This window comes from Balearica regulorum, chromosome 13 (assembly GCF_011004875.1).
Source record: "Balearica regulorum gibbericeps isolate bBalReg1 chromosome 13, bBalReg1.pri, whole genome shotgun sequence".
In the NCBI taxonomy this organism is placed as follows: domain Eukaryota; kingdom Metazoa; phylum Chordata; class Aves; order Gruiformes; family Gruidae; genus Balearica; species Balearica regulorum.
The window spans coordinates 6,844,427-6,866,839 of NC_046196.1; the positions used below are offsets into that span (position 1 = coordinate 6,844,427).

Below are 22,413 nucleotides of genomic sequence, written 5' to 3' on the forward strand. Positions count from 1 at the left end.
CACTCAGGGATTATCTTTTTCCCCCTCTCTTTTTTTTTTTCCCCCCTTTTTCTTTTTTCTCTTTGCACCAGCTGCTTCAAAAAATTGCTGGTATATTTATATTAATATAGTAATAGGCAAATGTTGCTTATTATGAACTCCCACTGTTCCCCCATTTCCGTTCCGATAAACTAAAGCATTAGAGTTGAAAAGATGAAGTGAGTTACGTTACAGGTTTCTGACATGCAATATGGGTTTCATTACACTGTATCATATAATTTTAAGTTATTAAATATGCCAGAAAAGCATATTCATACTTGATGAAACACCAAATACTAAATATGCAGTATATTTTCTCCTTCTGTTTAGACTCCGAAAATGGAACAAAGAAATAAATGCTAGGGAGTAGAAGCATTATGTTGGCTGCAGAGATGGAGTAAATTAGATCAACTTTTCCTAAAAGACACCTAAAATAAACCATATTTTTCTGGCAAATACTGTTAGTAAAAACACTACTTTTCACCCACAAGAGAATAAAATAATCAATCAATAAGCTTTGAAAAACTGTCTGAACACCAGGCTGCCATGTATAAAAGGACATGTAAAGAATGTTCAGTCACATAAACCCGAAGTCAACAAACTGACCAGCCGTGTGCACAACTGGAAGCGTATGACTTGTCCAACTGACTGCTTGATGCTAATGGGATTATATTCAAGCTAAATTTAAATTTATGTGATTTTCTAGTTTAGTAACACAAGCGTAAAAGGGTGAAGTTCAGCACCGAGCAGAGGAATCAAGAAATACCACGTTCACTCTTAAAGCAGTAACATATTAAAAAAAAAGAAAAAGAGAGAGGAAGAGAGAGGGGAAATTTTACATGCTAGTTACTTGTGTGCTAATCTGGACTACCAACTTTAAAAAGTGAATTTTACCAAGACACAATACAAATTTTTCTCTTTTTCATAAATAAGCACATTTAAAGTGCATACTTGGCCAATATGTAACACGCAGATTATATGTTTGTGGTTTTTCTCAGTTTTAGTGTGTACTAGAATGTCATAATGTGCAGAAAATTGACTAAAGCAATGCAGGTTTGAACACGATCAGGTAAAAACAAGTTTTGCACTGCTGAAGGACCCATAACCCTTACTAGCCACCAAACCCCAGATATTTATTCTTCTCCTTGATGTATAATGTTAATTTTATACCAGCTTGCCATTGTGACTAAGTTCCTCACATTGTACGTATACATGATCTTCAGTTTCTTTTTGCAGGAAAGCCCCTCCTACTTGACAGCAGAGGTGACTTAATAGATGGTTAGATTATTCTACTTTCTGAGTAGTAGAATTTGCTACGTATTTTATATCCTCATATTTCTGTATAACTGTAAAGGTGGAGAGCACTAACTCAACGCCCCAAGAAAATTTCAGCTGGGAAGATAGCATAGTAGCAATGTGGTAGAGTCTACGTACACAGTTGTTCTCTGATCAAACAGTTTTACAACATGACAGAATTTTTATGCTCAGCATGAACACATTAACTACAATAGTTTTTGGGGTTTTGGTTTGGGGTTTTTTTTTGGGGGGGAGGGGGAAGTTGTTACTTTTTTCTTTTAGGATGATGATTGCTCGCTTCAATAACAGGTTGCTGCCACAACATGCTTTACATCAAGTTATCTCAAGAAACCACACGGAAGTGTCAGTTGTGTTACTGCTAAGTGGCATTTCTGATACAGCACATCTGAGTAGCTGGACCTCAGAGACTTTGCTAATTTGTTTCCTGGTGTAATTCCAAGCATTGGTTTTGAACTGAGAAATGTTTTGTTGTGTTTTCTGTGGTGGTTTTTACAGAATTCCTCTCTGTGTGTTCAAAGGTAGAAGTTGAGACTATTGAACGCTCAAGCTGACAATACCTACATTTGCGTGACTGGGAGTAAGGTTATTCTCATTACAGAAACTCTTCCTTCCCCCATACTACGTCTTATTTCTCAGGGACACTTAAACCCAAATCTAAATTCATGCTGCTTCTGAGCTCATGACGAAATGATTAAAAGCATCTGCCGAGCCATCAAGAGGTGACTACTGCAGATCATCACAAGCCTAAAGATGTCACTGTGACGTTGAATTCTTTGCTAAGGGGTTCTAGACCATAAAACACAGTGGGTTTGTTTTCAGGATTCAGTATTTCAAAGGATGAGAAGAAATCTTGAATTTAAACAAGGTAACTAATTTATGGAGACAAATAGCAACACAAAAAAATAAAGGAAAAATACTGATAAATATTGTGAAGTTCTAACAAAGCCAAACACTCAGATACTTTCTTAAACCGCTCAGATGGTAAGCAACGGGACAGAAATCTTCCATGGTATGGTTTTAGTAAGTTTTTATAATCTTCTCTTCCAAACAAGATTAAAATAATAAAATGCCTTTATCTTTCCCCTGTTGCTGCTGCTGTTGCATTTTTACCTTTCTAGTATTATTCTGGTGCAAACTAAACAGCAAAATTGCATAAACACATAATACCTTGAAGAAGCCTTTTCAATACTACCAACTGAATACGTACTTTTTAAAAGTTTGGTCCTACTAAATTCAAAACAATTTTCCCTTCTTTCCTAAGCAAGGGTGATTACTCCTGCTCACTGTTCCCTTCTGTGTTCCTCAGTTTCCCTAATCGCCAGGAAATTCAGCAGAACTGCATCTCATTTCAGGAATTCTTCGAGATATCAGAGATTATTTATGGTCAGGAACGACAGAAAGCACACTGTAGAAAACACTTCTGCACCAGCAATTGAATATTTTTACAAGGAATAATTCATATTGTTTTAAACAGGAAAAAATTATTCTGAAGATTTTGATGCGAATGAGATAGAAGGCAGAATCCGGGCAATGGTGGAAGTTCAGGCTGTCAACAAAGGTCACAAAAGGGGACTGTCAAATATCTGGCTATCGTAAATATGGTACAACCCAGCAAGCTCTAAGACAAAAAAATAAACCAACATCAAATTATAATGCAACCTGTTCTAGAAACTGAAATCAATTGACTTTCAATTTGTGGATACAAATATTCATCCAAGTCCCACACGTTTAAAGGGTGGTAGACTTAAAAGATTATTTCTGCGACTGTGTTAAATGTCTTGTTCAACTTTAAAACTGTGCAAAGGAATGATAACTTGCAAAATCAAGTTGGTGGGTGCTATAGGTTCTATCAAAATGTGTTTTTAAATTATTTCAGAATCATAAAATGTTTCCATAGAGAGTGCTTTGAAACTGCAAATTAAATATAGAGCTTCTATGAACTGTATCCATTTTTACTAGAAGCATATATTTCCATGGGGGTTCATAGTATCTTTTTTGTCTAGTTACACTAGCTAATAATGCAGTGAATTTGCAGCAATAGAGTAAATGTTATTTTGATTACACTATCCAAATAAATTAAAGATGGCATTAAAAGGACCATTTCAATAGAATCCAAACCTCAAAAAGCAACTGCGGGTGAACATTCAGTCAGTTAGTCCCAGTCTTAAAAAGACAACACAATATTTCACTCATCAAAATATTAGTGAGGGACTGAAAAAATAAGTTCAGATAACATTTGACTTTAAAAAAAGTTCAGTCTTCAAACTATGAAAATATAATGGTTTAGGACTTACGTTTTTACATGGGCACAATTTTAATCTATTCACACAAAAATGATTCACACAGCAATAAACATACAAATATGTAGCAAGCGAAACTGAAAATAGAGGTTTGAGAACTGAAATCACATCTGTTGGTACAGTGACAATAAAGCACCAGAACCATAGAACAAAATCAAAGATGGAAGCATCAGTCACCTTCCTCACCATGCGATTTTACCAAATTGCTAAAACGATGAGAAATCCACTTATACATGATGGAAGGGTACAAAACAGAAGAAAGAGAACATTAAGGGAGTTATAATTACTGGAAGCTTTCTGGTGCATAATACTAAAGAAGTTGTAAAATAAACTCCTTTTATGAGCTACATGTTCGCATACATAAATCAAGTGACTGACTGAAAATCCCTCGATTTAAGCTCTCGGAGATAGAATCTGTCTGAGGAAACATTCCTGAACAACGTGACTGTGTTATGAATTACAGAGGCTTCACAGGAACAAGATACAAGACTAAAGGTACGCAGCGCTTGGGCCCCATCCTTCTCACAGACAAAATACCACCTTCAGTCACCAGGAGCTCTGACATCTCTGTTCTCCACAAACAAATTCATGGTCTCTGCAAAATGACAGGTTCAAGGTAGACAAGTACGCTATCGCAGACCAGGCTTGCTACCACAGAGTCATTCATGGTAAGCCTGCTTTTCTCTGTGACCTCAAAGAGGCATCTTTGTGCGCTATAAATTGCGCGGTCAATGTATGTGAACATGCTTAAACACCCACCGGTGGCTCCCTGTTTGCCCCAAGGTCGTGTTGCCAACGTCCGGTTATAGTTGTATCCTGCGACAAAATACCTGTATTTCAGAGACTTTCCCTCTCACTATAGATGTTCATGAACCTGAATTTTCACTTTCTCATAATCCCCATTTTAGATTAGACGAAGGCAATCCCACTAACAGCACACGAGGAGTAACCGGCCGATGCCGAGGGGGCTGACTGCGGGCAAGTGTCCGTCGGGAAGCGCCGTGAGGTCCGGCTGCCTGCAGAAACCTCCCAGCCTCTGCCCTCTGGCTGGCCAGGGCACACACGCCAACTGGCAACCAGCAGCTACTCAGCAGATGTAAAAGCTGAATTTTTCCTCCCTTTCCTGCAGCAAGAGCACTAATTTGAGCCTGCGCTCAAATTTGCTTACCTGCCAGCTTTCTGTAATTTGGAATTCGGCTATCTTGAGACTTCAGACCTATTTGGTTGAAAGTACCTTGAGTTCAAAAGTTAGGGGGAGGCACTGGCTGCCAAACACGGAGGCAAACTAAAAAAATAAGCATGAAAACACAAAACCAGTTCTGTCATAAGAGCGCAGATGTTAATAAAAATAGCAGCACGGCAGCAGGTTCCAGGCTACAAATATGGTGGAGAAATGCACGCAAGCATTGTGTCATTCATCTAAATAAGCATTTGCAGTATAGCTAGAGACCAAAGAGCACATTACACATGGGTGCACATTTAAACTCATGATAAATTGTCTATCGCAGAAAAATTCAGTGGGTACACAGTGATCACAGACAAACAGGAAGACAATAACAGAGAATTTTTTTTTTTTTTTTTTTTTTTAAAGTGAAACAACCTAACCAAAAACCCACAAGATCAGAGTGGTTAAGTGACTGCACATTCCCCCTGCTGTGTTCTGAAAAACAGCAGACTGGGTTCTTTACTTTGACTTCTGCAGTCTGTCCTTGGTCACAAAACTGTAGCCTGAGAGAAAAAAATTGTTTAATTGTTAGTGTTTTGTCAATGACACGATTATATATCCACTGCAAGGTAAATCAACCTGAACTTTGCCAGAGAACAATACCCAGAAATGATTGTAAAAGCAGCCTGACATGTTATTTTGGGACACTTTCTATATACTTCACTTTTACAGACCTGAAATTAGGTTTTCAATTTAGAATACACAGGAAGTAAAAACTGTTATAAATAGTTCATAGGTGAAACATCATTCTTTATAGTGCCAAAGCTGTAGGATATGGGGCAGACCAATTACTATACTGAGCAAGGCAAAGTATTATCTGCTGGCTTTATTATAACAACAGGTTATCTGATTACAGCCTGTGTTTTCTGGCCTCCGCACAGACTCCATTCTCCCACGCCACTGGTGGTACATTTCAGAAATCCATTAACAGCTAATTCACCCAGGAAACTCGAGATTTCTGTATGGAAGCATGAAAATTAACATTCCTCATGCGAACGTCCAGTTGGAGCAGCTGTGCTCAATGTTTTCTCAATAGAACCTTCCAAAAGAAAAGAAAACACCTTTTCACTCTCATCTGAGCTCATACTGAAAATCTTCAGTGCACCTGTCCTACAACAGATGCAGAAATTTAGCTATAGGCTAAGACATAAGTGCAGGAGACTTTTTTCTCTCTCTCTTTTCTTTTTCTTTTTTTTTTTTTTTTTTTTTAAGTTTTGAAGCCAATAATGTTTCTGTATTGCTTCAGGAACAGGCAAGTAGTAAAAATCTAAGCGGCTTGAGAAAATACAATACTTATCAAACTCATTTGCTGGGTATGGGAAGTGGCTTCCTGATTTCTCATTTCATTGGACTTTTTTCATTTCTTTGCTAAATAGCTTAAATATTTAACAGAAAGCTAATTTGTTGTCCTATCTATTGGAGAGGTTAAAAGTGATTAGATGTTATTGGGGCTTTGAACTCCAGAAAGATGACTCCTTGCAGATCTGCCTGGGTTGAAGTGTAGCGCTAGCGCAGTCCAACAGCAATCAGATGACACTGTTCTGCTGTGTCAGGTTTCATAGTTCCAAGTGGCACGAATTTCTACAAAATCCCCTGATGTTGGTCAAGGCAGGCAAGCATCACAGCAAAGAAATGCAACTTCAGGACCAAAAAAAAAGAGGTTCCTGCAAAAATTTGACTATAAAACAGAGGTTTGAAAAGTTATGGTCTGTGGTTTTGTGAAGGTCATTGGAGGGAAAGAAGACTCACAACAGTATTAGCAAAAGAAGGAAATTCAAGACGGCGTTTTTGAGCACTGCTTGGCATTGCTTGAAGTAGCTTGCTTTTTACTATTGACTTAAATAGAAGTAACCCATAGCCAGATTCTTGGGACCTAAATGCCTTCATAATACTACCTTTTCCCATAAGCTGTTTCCCACAAGAATGGTATGTGAATACAAATGAAAGACAATGTGGTCCCATCTTGAATGGGAAGTGAGCTGCATCCTGCAGTCATAATTAGGGAGAGCAGTGGCCCATGAAATCTTTTCACCAGGAGAAGATCCACACCATAAAAATATCTGCAATCCTGTGGTATATGGTGTACTCTTTTATAATCAATATTCATTCATAACACACTATAAATGGGGATTTTGTAACCTGATGCTGAATTTAAACTGCACTTTGTTTAAAAAAAATGTTTTTGAGGGTAATCAAGGACAAAGGATAGAGTAGGAGTTCAGAGCTTCTCTACTGATATAAGCCAACATAACATGGATGACCAGCAAGAAGTTTTTCTGTTTACTTGAAGTGTACGGAAACCTTCACCTGGCCTTTACACAACGAAGTGTTAGAGAAGAGCTCCAGCGCCTTTGAACTAAATTAGGTCAATATTATATGCAGAATAGGATTTTACGAGGGTAGGAGCAGAAAGCTGTCACTTTCTTTTAATTTCAATAAACCATACACAGCATCTTTTAAAAATTAACTAGCTCATAAAAGTTCATCAGTCCTGAATTGTAATTAATTTCTGTGTGCAGAAAGATCATTTGCCCATAGGTGTTGCTTACTCATTTAAATCAGAGCCACTGCAGCTACCTGACAATTCTATTAAAACAGTTCTTGATGAATCCTAGCTTTATTTAACAGCTTGAAACACTGAAGCATTAAACCAAAATGGTGATACCCATATTCTAACACAGGTAAAATTGCTATCTGCCACTCACTGACTGCCGCTGAGGTAGAACAGTACATGGGGAATTCCTGATCTCAGCTACAGCATAAAGATCTTCAAAGCCCGACACTAGTGTGGAGACAAAATTCACATGTGGTGCCCTCGGAATGGATTTAAAAATAAAAAAAAAGAAAAGAAAAAAGACAAATATACTACACGTACACCACAAAACAGGGGTGACAATGCTTGTCTCTCCTTATCCAGGAGAATAATTTTTATCCATTAAATACATGACTGTTCAATACCTCAGCTCAGCTAGAAAAGCAATTCTTCTGCTGTAATGACATAACCAATATTATTATATATTTTACAAAATTTACAGAAAAAAAGATTCCATTATTTCCCACAAGAAGCTGCTGCTATCTGTGTTCAACAAGCTCCTATACAAGCTTCCCACATGTTATGGGGTAGAGAGTGCATTTTTTCAGCCACAATGATCTGTTTACTCATAAAAATATACAATGTGGCACATTGCTGAATTGTATGGCACTTACAACTTTAATACACATTTCTTGCATGGCTGATAAAACGCGCTTTCTCTCCCTCCTAGCACATCTACGTGCTCAGTGAGCACGGAAGTGGTACCCCAAGCCCCGGTGGAACAGTGCCCGTGATCAGGTAAGCTTACACTCCTGGTAAGAGTTTCTTAGCCCTCAGCAAAATACATTTTCACTATCACAAGTTCTCCTAAACCCCGTGGAAAGTCAACATCTCAAATGCCAAGCCTTCAGATTCAGGGTCCAGATACCCACGTATGTAACTGGAGCCTCCGAACTTAAAAGTTCAAAGCTTTCCTATCTTCCCAAACCGGATCCAAGCAGGGCTCATTACATCTAAATAACAGTGTCTGCAGAAATTTCAGGAATAAATAGTGAGTTTGACCTTGACTTGATCTCTCCGTTTCCACTGCAGAGGAAGCTCTGAGCTTCATGTTGGCAGCGATAGGCTTCTCTCATCTATGCTCTGGTCTTAATAAAGGCTTCTCTAAGCACATCCAAGAAAAAAAATAAATAACATCTATAAGGAAATAAATACATTTCATTCAGACTTCTATGAATTACAAATTAATAAAATACCACTACTCTTTTGTCATTTTAGTATGGACTCCATTAAAAAGATAATTTAACATTAAAATCATCAAGGCACTCACTCCTTCCCCCCATTCGTATGTCAAAAAAAATGCAAGGTAGCCAAGTCAAGCACCTGAAGTTTAAGAAACATCACCCTTTGCCTTGCTGCAAGCTACCCTTTGTTTTGAACGCAACACTCTTCCAGTGGGGTATGAACATACGGAAGGGTATAATAGAAAAAACTAATTTTAACACAGCTACGCAAGGAGGCAGAATTAAGCTAGTACAGACGAGCATAAAGTCTGACCTTTCCCAACTTTTGAACACTGGTGGCTTCAAATTAGAAATTATTTAATATAATACTATTTTTTTTTAATTTGTAGATAATGTTCTGAATTTAACAGACACTTCAGTATTCCATTAATACTTCCTTTTGTTCTGTTCTCAAACACAGGCAATTTTGCTTCACTACCATCACCCTTATCTTGCTATCATTTCAGGTCAAAACATGATTCCCAAAATCAAGGCCTATCTCCTTGGCTCATTACAGGTAATGACAAGTTGCTATCTCTCAGCCTTCTCAAAAGTTTCCTCTCCAGAGCAAACAGATGATTTTAAAAGTATCCACACAAATAATACTGTGTAATAAATGTTGACTTTTCACATCAGGCTAGTTACAGGTTTAATAGAGACCTGCATTTATCCCAAGTGGCATCAGACTCGCTGGTAAAATTATTGCAATATTGGGTTGTGAAAATACAGGAAAAAATACTGACAACACAGAAAGAACCCTCTTCCCACCCAGTACAATATACAGAAGTTGGTGAGTTCAAAAGACAGACAGCTTTATTAATGCAGCAAAAATAGGGTCTTTCAGTTGAAGAAGCAAAAATACCCATAAAACAGCACTAACTCACTAGCCTTAAAAAAATAAAAAGTTTGTCTACACTTGAACTCCTTTTCCCAGTTGACCTCCTGCTATATAGTGAGGCAGAGAATGCCTTGCAATATTGGAAATATGTAACAAATAGTTGGCTTCATACCTAGAAAACTGAGGCTCAGTGTGCATGTGTCCATATAAACAAAGCTAAGTTAAAAATTCATATTGTAAAGCTTTTTTCTGAAATTTTGTTCTGAGTTTTCCTGTAATTGTACAAGAAAAAGCCCTAATTATTAGGGAAGAACAAATGCAAACAGAGGATTACCCCCCCCCCCCCCCCGCCGAATCCCAGGATCTGTGGAGGATGCAAATACAATATATGGCAGGAATAACAAATGCTTTATTTTCCAAGTGCTCTCCCATGATTTATGAAAGGTGTACCTCACTGTGGGAAGATAATGCCATTTGAAATGGTCCATTTCATAAATCTATCCTCCTCATCCCTAGCTGCATACAAGACTACTATGAGCTCCTGAATCCAATAATGTTTTCATCCTCTATTGACAAAAAAAGGACTTTGTTTGGAGTGAGGTAATGATGCAGTTATAGAGGAGCAGCGGCTAAAGCTCGGTCTCAGGGGCTTTCGTTGGCATAGCCACACAGCTGCAAAGCAGAGGAAAGTAGTATAGATAGAAAGAAGAAATAATCAACACACGCTACACCCCTGATGTCTTTTTAGTGCTAGTGGCATTAATTATAACGTGTGGCTAATCCTCTGCACTACCACATAACCAATTGTTTTGCCTGAATTTTCTCTCCATCCCCACACTAGATTTGTCACTGGGAACCTGGCTATTTCCTACTCATCTGTTCACCAGCCCTGTATATCTGCTTGTTTATCTATCTGCACGAATGCTTCCAGAAGATGTTTCTGTGCCAAATGTGGTGGTTGCTGTAGACAGGGACTAATCATAAACGTAACTGAAATTCATTGTACTGATTTTTTACGTTGCAAACAATGGCAGAGGGTAGAGAGGAAAATACTTACCCTTCTCAATATTATGGAAAAGTTTTGAGCTGGGACTGGAAGCCATTAGAAGCAATACTTGGAGAATGGGAGTACAGGGAAATCAAGAGGCAAAATATGAGATGAAAATGTTTCTGGGAGCATTTGACATGTAAATGCAGCCAACAGAAATATTTAAAAGGGTTTTATATTATTATTACTATTTAGGAAAGAGGAGCTGGAAGCGCTGGAAGCTCCACAAGTTTCTGATTTCGCTTTGGAAGAGTTGGTTGTCCTGTTAATTTGCCATCTCTGACACTGAACAGTAGCAAAGCAAATGCCATCAAAGAAAATTAGGCATATATCAGTCAATTTTAGATACCAGCGTAGGTTTTTGCTTTTGTTAGGGAATTGGAAGCTCTATGCTGGACTGGCAGTATGTTCACAGATTTCATGAGTAAGTTTTGGCAGACTTCTCATCCTACTGAAGTGAAATTTAGTGCTTTGACCAAATTTCACTCTGAGCGTTTAAGCAATGCCATTTTTCTACACTTTGCTACCCACGGTTTCAGAGGCTGATGAATGGCCTTTGTAGAACATGAAGTTTCCATGGCTTTGGCAAGAACTTTACAAACTATGTACATGTTTTGAACTGTCACTTTGAGATCTTAATTTACATATTTTGACTTGTGCATGAAAAGCAATTTCAAGGTCAGCTTCTGTGAAGAAATACTGGGTAACTCCATTAAAAGTCTACCGGCACTTTGCATATTTATTTTTCTTCCCTATAGTATGCATGGGATCTCATAAATCAGGATAAACAAACACCAGAGGTCACATATAGGTGTGCACAGTGTATTTCTACATATAGCATGAAGATATACTGCAAATACCAGATTGCCTGAAGAGTAACAGCAAAGAAACATTGCTCCCTAAAATATATATTTATTTCTAGGGGTACAAGTTTGTGACCAAAATCTGTTGGGAAGGATGGAAAAAAAAAAAGATAATTCTACAGTCCTTGCACATTTGTGGAAGGCACAGTCTCTCATGATACATGGAGCCCTAACTGTGCCTGTAGCACAGATTATGCAAAGAAAACAAAAAATAAACCATCAAACATAAGAAATCATAAAACAACAACAAAAGAACCACAAGATGTTTCCAGCCATCATTTCTCTCTAAAGAGGTAAGATTTTATCAGCGATTATGAAAGTCTTATTGCAAACATTTACTAGATGACATTCTGAATTCTTCTGGAAATGCAATCAGGCTGTATTGCCTTATCAACACAGCTCATCATCTCCAGGATTGGTGCCTTTGCTGTTCACTCTTCATCCTTTCAGAACCATATCACTCTTGGAAGCAAGGGAAAAACCCAAAACTCATTACAGTCATGAGTTTTTATGTTAAACCTGAAGCTACAGATTGTAGGAGCGGAACTCCTTAAACACAGCAGAGCTATGAAAGCAGTACTGCTGAAACAAGGGAGATGAGAACACCAAAACTAACTAATTAATTTTGACAATAGAGATAACTGCTTTCCACCAAGATAGGCGACACAAACTGTAAAAGACCATCCTACGATGCCAGGTAACTCTAGGCAAAATGGCTGCTACCTTACAATGCTGTTTTACCATTTTGTTTTTTCTTGAAGGTTGCAGCCATGTGTACAACGTGGGGTAGGGACACTGTATTTAGGGAACTTAAAAATCACTCCATTGTGACCTTGATTTTTGCAAGGGAATCTGTACAAAAATGAATCTGATGTTTGTTGGAGCACCAACAGTATAGACCTGTTATTATATCTAATTATAGAAGATAACTCCTGAAATTGAAAAACTCCAAAGACTTTTCATATGATGCTATGATTATACAGAAATTAAAAAAATATTGTCTTTGGTGAAGCATATAAATCCCTTAATGAATTGTGTGCATGGAAGTTTGTAAACTCAATTGCTCTAAAAATTCCCACACCCAAAACCTTTTGTTTGTTGTGTTAAAACTTGCTTTTTCAGGAAGAATCATGGTGGCCTTTTTTGTTTGTTTGTTTCTGGGTCCAACTACTAGCATTTGAGATGTCAGGAAAGGACTCGGTTGAGTATCAGAGTGTAAAATCTTTAAAGTTTCAGTTATTGGGAAAAGTTGCAGCCCGCTGTTGATGCCTTCCCCACTTGTGGAAGGCAGAAAGGAGCAACAACTTTGGTGTCTATGGATGCTAATGGAGATCTACGTGAACTCATTCCACAAGAAATAATCTCCCATTATGAACTACAGGCCAAAGTCAGGCCTTCTCCTTTGAGTATGCTTGTAAGTTTTGATGGGACAATGCTCCTAGTTTCTCTGTCTCTCAAACTGAGGAGACTGATACACACATGGCCTTCATCATCCTGACTGACAAACTCCTTAAAGGGTGATTTGATGTTCAGAGTGATCAGATTTCTTCCTAATATGAATTAGGACAGATATCTACCACCAAGTTTATGGCCCCAAAGAGCAATGGTGGGGATAAAAGGGGCATACTACAGGACACTAGTTTATCACCACAAATAACTGTTCATGGTCCAAATTACTGCGCTCCAGTAAACACTCTGTCTCCTTTTTGACCAAGTCAAGACGAAGAAAGGCTAGCCCACAACTTGGCACAGAACAAGGCATGAGAGAACAAGCAAGCTGAGGATCAATACAAACAAAATAGAGGTGACATTAATTGCTTGGAGCATTAATAGACCATGTGAGAGAGTAGAAACTAGCTTAGTTTTGAAAACCAAGGGTGTTCGCCTGCCTTTTGTGATCCGGTTTTGCTAGAACAGCCACAAATGTCACTGTTGTCTGTCAGGCTCTGCACAGCCTAAGACCAGACTCCAACAGAGAGATGGTAGCAGAAGGTTTCCCTGGGGTGTTCTGCAGGGGGTGCATGCAGCATTAGGCACCCCAGGATGCAAGAGATGAGTTAGTTATACCGCATTTTTGTTCCATCATTTTTAATACTTGGCAGCATGCTCAGTGTCTCTTGATGGGTTCATTGTAGTTATTCTAAACTAAAAAAACAAAAACCAAACCACCCAACAAAAAACCCAACCACCAAACCCATCCAAGTCTAAATATATAAAACTTCAGTTTTAAAAGCTTATTTTTCCAAGGCTGCTCCTGATCTTTTACTCAGGATGAATCACACTACAGCTTCAATATTTTTCTTTCAAGAAGATCAGCAATTGCTGGACACTTCAGGATTCTAGAGGAATAATAAAAAAGAAAACTATAGGAAAGTTCTGCGCTGGCAAGACCAAACTTGGAGCCTCAGCACTTGTAAACGGCCTCTGAGAGCCCCCTGTAGCTGTTGACTGGTAAAGATTGAAGTAGTTTTGCTATTCTTACTGCAAACGTTTACCTTCTGAATCCTCTTGCTAATGAAATCAGCTGGCAGTGCTCTAGTTAAGTTTAGCTGGCAAAGCGTAGGCTCTGTGCAGCCATGCTGCTTGGGCCCCAGCTCACCTCCTCTCTACCATGGTAGTATATTTATTTTAACATTTGACAGTATCTATCAGATTTTAGAGAGCCTGTTTAATTACCTTTTCCAAAATCTTCCATTCATTTCTTCAGTTTCTCTCTTTCTCTCCCTTTTTCTTTTGAAAATAAATTACAGTTATAAAAACAAAGCCAGCAGAAGGGAAAATATTCAGTACCTAGAAACTGAAAATTTGAGTATTTGCTTTTTTATGGGGCACTGGAGTCTCCTAAAATACAGAACTGCTAGAAAACTTAAATGCTGAGGACAAAAAAGTTCCCTCAGTGGCTATGCAAATACATTACAGTTTTGAATCTCTTTGAAAAATAATTTAAATACTTGTGTTTCAATTTATGATCTTAAAATGCCTGAAAAACACATTCCTACTTTTTAAATGGATTTTTTTAAGCGAGTCTTAAATACACTTTGATTCTTTCTGTTCTTGACATTATGCCTAGTCAGGTATTTTGTACAGCAATTTGAAAGCAGAAAGGCAATTCCTAGCAATACCAACAGGTATATATTGATTTAACAAACACCTCCTCTTAAAGATGCACTTTCTTCTTCCCATGGAAGAGAAAATGTGAATTTAAACTGAATAAAGCCAAAAGCTAAAACACATTGTCTATAATGATTTCTTTGATGGAGAAAGCTCAGGTTCAAGTTCATTATCTTGGTATTTTCAGAGGAGTTTGCCTGCAGCTCTTAGGAACAACATTTAACTGAATTTTATATGTGAACATTAAAGAAACAGTAGTGCACAGGTATAAAATAAGTGATCAAACTGAAAGTAAAGTGTACAGCTTTTTCCCTGTTAGCCTACACTGTTACTATCTTTTCAGAAGATGTCAAAACCTTTTCTCAGGAAATCTCATTTTTTATACATTTTGGAAGTAGGTACAATTACTTTAACAGCTCTCTATAGTACTAAGACATCTGTAGCAAAATCGGTTATTTACGTCAAAGAAAGAAGATTTTGAAGGCAGAAAGAAACGGCAGGCAGAAACAGAGGTCCGGAGACACTGCTACTAAACTTCTGGGTTTAATGAAACACAAAGAATTTTATGTAAATACGCATATACAAAGGACAAATCACATTTGTAGGCATATATACCATATAACCAGAGGCCAGAGTGATTAGCATTCTCTTTTCAGTTCCTGACTGGAGCTTTAGTGTAAAACACGAACTGAATGGAATGACTGTAGGTATGTGCGTTCATTTCATCCCAGCTGGAGTCCTAGCTCCATTTTAAGCACGTGCCCCATAGCTCTTAAAACTAGGACTTGTATGAAAAATAGTCTGAAGTACAAGCCATGCAACACCCAGGAGAACACATGCACCAACATATGTTCCCCACGTGTGTAGCGCGGGCTCAGTGTGAAAGGTGGTCAAAGGTACGCGTGGAAAAAAGGTTTCCTACTGTAAAGACAACTACATTTGAAGGAACGCAACTCACAAAGGGCAGGACCATAGAAATCTGCTTGGAAATTGGACACAAAAGTCATCACAGCCCTGCGGCTGCCATAATTTATGTCTCAAACATTTATGTGCATTGTCCCCTTTTCGTCCTGCTTCCCCTCCTGCTCTTAAATTTTTCAGCTCTTCAAGAAAACAAAACACTGATGCTGCAGTGGTCCCTCCTGGAGTCACAGCAGCGCAGCCAAATGCACATCCATGTACCTAGTCTAGACTGTGCTTTCAAGCATTTTTAAAACAAATAAGAAACAAGCTAGGGAAAGAGACGAAAAGTTTTTTCCAGGCTCAAATTCAAAACATTTATGAGAGTCAAAGTCTTACGCTGGCAAAGGTTAGAGTGGCAGAAGACAGTCCTGCAAGCAAAGAACAGCATCACTTGCACCAAGGACTGCAGCGGCCTGAGGGTGAGGGGTGTTCAGGGGCTGTAACGGATTTATAGTTATTTGCTTTCAGCAGAGCAGGAAGAAGTTACACCTGGATTTGGCCGGTGTGACTAAAGCATGCGTATCCCTACACTGGTCCTGCAGAATTTGTGTCCCTGTTTCTAACTAGCAGGGCTGCTATGTCCCAGGTCTCCTCCTTGGTCGGACTGAGCTGTCTCAAATCCACATCTTCCTCTTGGAGCTGCACCGCTATTTGCATTACTGATACACGCTTTGTAGATGTGCATTGTGATTTGAAGACCTAAAAAAGCCCGCACGGTTGCGTTAAACTGGAGTAAGAGGAAATACAAAAAAAAGGTGACAAACAGAATAACCGTGCAGAGGCTTAGAAAAAATGAAGATATTTCATGGAGGTTTACAGCACTTGTTTTATGACTGAGCAGTACATAGATACACGTCTGCATGTCAGATGTGCAAGAAAAGTGGTGGTACGTATTCTCAATTTTTATACCTGAACATTATTGACTGATTTTACACAAAGGCAGTTACATTATATAATTTGCTGTGGCCTTTTTACAAGTTGAGCATCAACTCCAACAATGTTATGTAGCATGATCACTTCATAAACTGGCATGTAAGATACTGAAATAGGATAATTAAAATAACACACCTGTATCTATGATAATTTGTCCCCACAATGTTTAGTCCCCTTATGTTATAGGATATATTTACAGCATTTTCATCTCAAAAACATTGTAATTACTGAACAGAAATGTTCCCTTTCTACAACAAAACACACTTTTACTGCAGCTAAAAAAGGAAATATATATAAAATCTTGGACACAGACAGTTAATCAAGCTTAACCATAGCGTGATAACAAAGCAAGCAAAGCAGAAAACGTATACGCTGGCATCCCATCGTACACACTGCCACACTTTTTAATAAGTAACAGCCATATTTTGTTGCGATTGCAGAAGAGGCTTCGGCTCCACGCACCAACGTGCGTAACGAGCTATGGAGTCAGGAATATTCTTCACTGCACTATCCTACAAGGATCTAATTGTTAATTGGACACAAAGTTACCTTGAAAGTTAATTTTTTCTCCTTAGCTTCTGTGTTCAGGGTTCAGCTCTAGTGACACCTGCCAGGTAAGGAGTAATGAAGTCCCTAACCTTCGTGCTCCCCGGAGATGGCCGCCACACAGCCAAATTCAGAGAATTAAACCTGAGAAGAACACTAAGCTACACCAAGCTGCTAAGCTACAGCAACACCAACTTCCCTGGCATAAAGCCTTGCAGTGGCAGAACATAGCTCTGGAGGAAAAAACCAGCTTCTTAACCTGTTGGTACAAGCACAACACTACTACTGCAAAAAAGTCAGATATAGGTAGTACCAAACAAAAATAGTCTAGGGAAGACAGAATATTTTCTTGTGAAGCGGGTACTAGAATAACATTTGTTCCTGGAGAACTGTCTTTTTCAAAACTCTGAGCTGCGACAGTGGGCTCTCGCTGCCCACACGCACGTACACAAGAGCCGAACACCTCCGCACGGGACACCTTGGCAGCCCCAGCTGCAACCCGGCAGGCAGCTCTGTGTGCACCCCTCTCCCCAAAGCTAACTGCCCCGACCCACTCAGGAGGGGCACACTCCTATGATCACAGCAGGGGAGCAACAGCCTAGCAGGGCCAGCGTTCACATGATGGGGACATGCCTTCTGCACCGGGCTCTCAAAGGCCTCCACCAGACCTGGAGGCCACCCCTCTGGAAAGGCTCAGCAACACCGAAACAAAGCACATGCGGTGCGGTAGGATGGGAGCTCAACACCCGTAACACCACTCAGAGGTGCCGCGAAGGCATCAGGGAACAGTTTTGTTCTGCGTCTAGAAAACATGAAGCTGCTAAAACCATTCAGTCTTACTCCAATAATGGAGAGTCTCAGTGTAGGAGTACAGTGACAGTCAGCATAGCGTTGATAAGAAAGGTCAGACAAATAAAAGCATCACATGAGAATTTGGGAACACAGCTTTGGTTCTAAGATGCAGCTACAAGGAATTATTAAGATAAAAATATTTAACAGATTTGTACAGTACTAGATTTTGCTAAAGGGATAGTAGAAATCAGAGTTTGAAGAGATGCTTTACAGAACTGAATACACACAGTGTTGCAAACACTGCTGACAACTAAGTTGCTCCTAGCAAGATCAGAACAGAGGTTTATTCTTCCTTTATCAGATTTGCCTTCCAAGTCTCCTTAGAGCAAAAGCACCAACACATACACACAGAAGTCTCATCTTTAAAACCTAGGTCTCCACTAAGCTCTCCTCTAGAAAAAAGAGAGGAAGGATTTTATTTTCTTTTTTTTTTTTTTAAACAGATATTCTTCTGTCCTTATGCCTTGGAAAGAGGAGATTTGTCACACAGGCTTTTCCTCCCCCCCCCCCTCCCCCCCCCCCAAAGGTGAACATTGGATACGGTCATGCTCTCTCCGCCTAAGGCATAAAGTTGAAATACACCCATATCTGCCTGCCACCCCCTGCCAGAAGAAAGGAGGGGGGAAAACAACCCAAAAATCAAAATCCAAACACTAACTCTCATTTGTTTAGATAATCCTTCTAGTACCTTAGCTGGACTGAATAGTTTGATACTAAACCAGATATATTTTGTTCAGTCTATCAACTCTGCACAGTAAAAAAATAAGGAATTCATAAATTACATAAATACTCATTTAAGGCTGTTTCTCAGACTTCTAATTCTGTCTAAACCTTGATAAATACTTCCAAACTCTTCTGAAACGGCAAAAATTAAAGTAGAACCCTCAGCAACAGTGTTAATCACTGAAGAAAAGCAGTAAAACAAATGAGGCTTTTTTGCCTCCTGTATGTATCCATTTCAACACAGCACGTTTCTGCAGATAATGTCTGTTCAAAAAGAAATGGTTTTCCTGCAGAGCTAAATATCCTCATTATAAGGTTTAAAAAAAATCCTTGCTTTTTTTTTTTTTAAAACCGAGAGAACATAATTCTTCAAAAATTATTGAAATGCTTTCTTTTATTACCCCTCTGCTAAAGAGGGTTAAGTGGAAATAAATGCAAAATTTGGCTGGAAACACAGCCTATTTGTCAAGCTGTAGTGATCGCTAATCAGATTGAGAAATCTGGACAAAAACAAGAGAGGAAAGAAAGAAGGAAAAGGATATGAGGAGGAGCATATGAATGAGAGCAGGTATGAAGAAAACGTCTTTCTCCCACAATTAAACAACAACAACAACATAAAACAAAAGTAAAACATGTTCACTATAACTGAGGACAACGCTGGCGTGGTTTGACAGTCAGTAAAGAGTAATTGTACATGCTTTTGTTAATATGTTCCACTAGGATTTCTCTGAGCACTAGAAGCTGCTCACTGGTTTTGCATAATAAAGCCAACCTGAGATCAGACACAACAAAACTCCGTTATTCCCACACGTATTTCAGCAAAGAACTCAGAAAGTGTTCTTTGGAATTACAATCATGATCAGCATAGAAGGATTTACAGATATAATAAAGCTAAAAGAAAGTATCACCGATACCATCTCTCCTTAATTTTCTTCCTAGAACAACTAACTTTCAAAGGAGGAATCATGAACATTAGTGGGATGGAGCCCCGATCGGAACCAAGACTTTTATCATATAATTTCATTTATAATTCTATCAGATTTGCTGAATTCTTGAAATATGGTTGATATGCGCTAAATGGAAGAGATAAATAAGCTGAGAGTGCTCCAAGGAAAATTGCGTATAGTTTTTCAAGGCCAAGTTAAAACTTACTTACGCAGCAGATGCCCAGAGGGTCTTTTGATGTTAAGAGCTACCTGGGATAGGAACTGCTCTAAACCTTTTAGATCAGGCACAAAACAATCTCCCAATTATCTAATGTTACTACCCTATCCATAGCAAAATAACTGTCTCCACATTCACCCCATCCTGCCTCACAATGCTTAGGGGAGACTTGTGTCTTTTTTGTTATAATAAAAACAAAACCCAAACCCACAATCTACATCTTGAGTTATTTATGAAGTCTCCAACTGTCTGAAGTGTCTAACTCTCAGAGGAAGAGGAGAAACCTCCAGCCATAGCAGGTTCTACATATCTAGGTCTCTTTTATCACTTGCCCATAAAAAGTAAGCAGTGATGAGAAAGGACACGTACACGTGCCAAGTGCTTTATTTAAACCATCTTTCCTAGTTCTTCAACATGGCACTTCAGCAACCTGGGAAAAGCAGCAAATTTATTTTTTTTTTTTAATACATACTCGGGCTCCAGATAATAAAGGGGTATTTCCTATCATGGGAAAGGTTGAATTTCTTTCTTTAATCTCCTCCTGTTGAAGGAAGAGATGTCACCTTAAAGCATCAGGTGGAATTTATTTCACTAAGCCAACAATGCTCATTTCCTTACCCTGTTGTTCCTTTAAGCTTTGAGAGTCTACACACAGATGCCTCTGAAATGTAGTTCATTTTAAACATAAGGAGGGAAGAGGAGAAACAGGCAAACTTATCTCACTAGGAAATCTTTATAGAAGCATGTGTCCCTGAAGAAGAAAGGCTTTATGCTTATAATTTCATTCAATATTTCTTTTCAAACGTTTGAATAATGGGCTTTACAGAACATCTTTTTGATACTAACTGAACTTTATAACTAATAAAATCCTCTTACTGAGCTTTGTTATTTACATCTAGAATCTACAAAGCATCTTTTACAAATAATAACCATAGCTAATTATACATAGTAAATAACCTCAGCTTCCAAGCCTCCCCATATATCATTTTGCTAAATATTAATCACAGCTTTAAGCTGTCTAACAAGCTCCTAAAAGCATGACATTACCAGAGAGATCCCTCACTCTTTAGAGTCTCAAACTATCCATCAAACCCCCTTTCATAAAAAGCGCTGATTAAAACGTCCTGGCATGGGCTTTTATTTTCCCGCGTGCTGGTTCTCCCTCTTCCCAGGTGCCTGAGCCGCTACACCCCAGCTCACCTTCAGCAGGGCGGGCGAGCGAGCAGCCTCTCAGTACCTGCTACCAAGAGCGAGCCTGACGTGGTACGGCTGAGCCCAGGTAGGCAGAAAGAGGTACGCTAACTCGGATCTCCTCTTTCTTAATTAGGACTTGAAACAATAGGTGGGGGAAAAAAAAATCAGGACTAACTGCTATTATCTATTAGCTTTCATTTCTGTGCATTGATTGAGCTGATGTTGTTTTATGTGTGTGATGAAAGGGCAAATCAAAACCCATTTCTCTTTCTTGTCAATTCTCTTTTTCAACTATTTATCTTCGTATTGTATTGCAGCAACAGATGGCACATTAAAAATGAATTCACTTTTTGGGAACTGTATACTGTGGAGCTTGTTCTTACCATCTAAAATGACAATGTAATTAAATTTCTTTTGGAAAGGTACCTATAAAATACAGTAACATTATGCCCACTTAAGGAACAAGACATTTTATAATAGAAGCATTTGGGAAAAGAACACAAGTCTTCCTGGCAAAAGAACTCTTTTTGGCCTGAACATTTTCATATTTTAACTGAATTGCTGGCCTAGTTAAAAAAGTGTATATATATGTATAGATATATCATTCAGCTTATTTTCCTCTCTAATTTTCATAGAAGAACTGGTTTCAAGTGTTTTCTACATTAGTTTCCCCTGGCATATTTACAAATAATTCTCTCAGCAGGACTCACCAGATAATATTTAGCATTCTTTAAATAATGGCTCCCAATAAATTCAAGTAATGTCATTGTCAGCAAGCACAGTTTACATGCAACACTATCAATGTACACTTAGCAAGGTGCTTAGGACAAATAACCTCCCAATCACATGAAAAATTGTTTACAGTTGTAGGCTCATAACATCTTTAAACCCTACTCAGGGGATCACGTTTGATGAGCAGCAAACCAGGATAACACACAGGTAAAACTTTCCTCGCCAGCATTTACACGTTTGCCACGAATAGAAACCAACGCATTAAATTCCTTCAAAGCACAGTTCCTAATTTGGTGGCAATTAATCAACTCGGAGAGGAGAATCATATGAATATCAGCTTTATAGACCCAGAATAAAAAACAGCAGCATGAAATACATTCCTTTCCTATGATCAACGGCACCCAACAATTAGAGCAATAGTCATTAGCAGTCTGTAGGAAAAAGGAAAGTGCGTGTGTGTAGGAGGAGGGACAGGTCATACTGAAGCTGTCTTTTTATTAATCATCATTAGAGGAAGGGAAAGAAGAAATATTAAATTTCCATTCTGATAAAATTTAGTCATTATTTTTCAAACTTGGTTACCTGCTTTTATATCCTGAAATCTCTTTCAGATGCTTGAGTGAAGAAAAAAAAAAACCACCAACACAAAGCACCCTGCAAAAAATCCTACTCTTCAGCAGAGCAGTAACCCACAAATCGTGGAGAAACCAGCAATATGCAATCATATGATCAGATAGCGTCTGGAAAGTGATATATATCCCAGGACAAAG

General features: G+C 38.6%; 1 protein-coding gene across 3 annotated transcripts in view; it reads right to left on the reverse strand.

Annotated features, from left to right (window-relative positions):
- Window positions 1-22,413, reverse strand: part of WWOX (WW domain containing oxidoreductase) — a 526,965-nt gene that overhangs the window by 134,380 nt on the left and 370,172 nt on the right. The window lies entirely within an intron of this gene.